Genomic DNA, 289 nt, shown 5'->3' on the forward strand with positions numbered 1-289 from the left:
TTCATGGGTGGAACGTCTTTTTAAAGACGCGTCTTTTTAAAGATGTCGTACCATCCGTGTGTTTCTGGGTGCGGTCGTTACCTGGCGCTGGGTGATGGTCACGATCGCTGCCTCACATGCCTGGGCATCTAGCACGCTGAGGTGGCGTTTGTGGATGAGTCATGTTATCATTGCGGGAAGATGTTAATCTCGGAGTCGCGGGCCAAGCTCCGTTTCCTCAAAGGGGTGGAGTTTCGTTGCCTCGGCCTCAATCTAGTTCTCGTCATGGCGGCAGTCAGGCGAGGGCGAC

Source organism: Sinocyclocheilus anshuiensis, unplaced genomic scaffold, assembly GCF_001515605.1.
Source record: "Sinocyclocheilus anshuiensis isolate Anshui unplaced genomic scaffold, SAMN03320099.WGS_v1.1 scaffold687, whole genome shotgun sequence".
Classification (NCBI taxonomy): Eukaryota; Metazoa; Chordata; class Actinopteri; order Cypriniformes; family Cyprinidae; genus Sinocyclocheilus; species Sinocyclocheilus anshuiensis.